The sequence below is a fragment of the Lonchura striata genome, chromosome 7, assembly GCF_046129695.1.
Source record: "Lonchura striata isolate bLonStr1 chromosome 7, bLonStr1.mat, whole genome shotgun sequence".
NCBI lineage: Eukaryota > Metazoa > Chordata > Aves > Passeriformes > Estrildidae > Lonchura > Lonchura striata.
Window position 1 is genome coordinate 27,484,582 of NC_134609.1, and position 223 is coordinate 27,484,804.

A 223-nucleotide genomic window follows, 5' to 3' on the forward strand; every position below is an offset into this window, starting at 1 on the left:
CATCACAATGCTGCTGCTGCTGCTCTGAGTGTGCTGTGCACAGAGAGTGAAGTCAGCACCTCCTGCAGCTGCAGCTGCTGGCCCCTGATAGCTCTGATCCTCACAATTCAGCCAGGCAGAAAGCAGAGCACAAATGTACTCCAGAACAGAGCCTACCACTGCTATGTAGGAAGGGCTTTGGCTTAAATTCTCTTCTTATTAAAGGGAGAAAGTTTACACAACC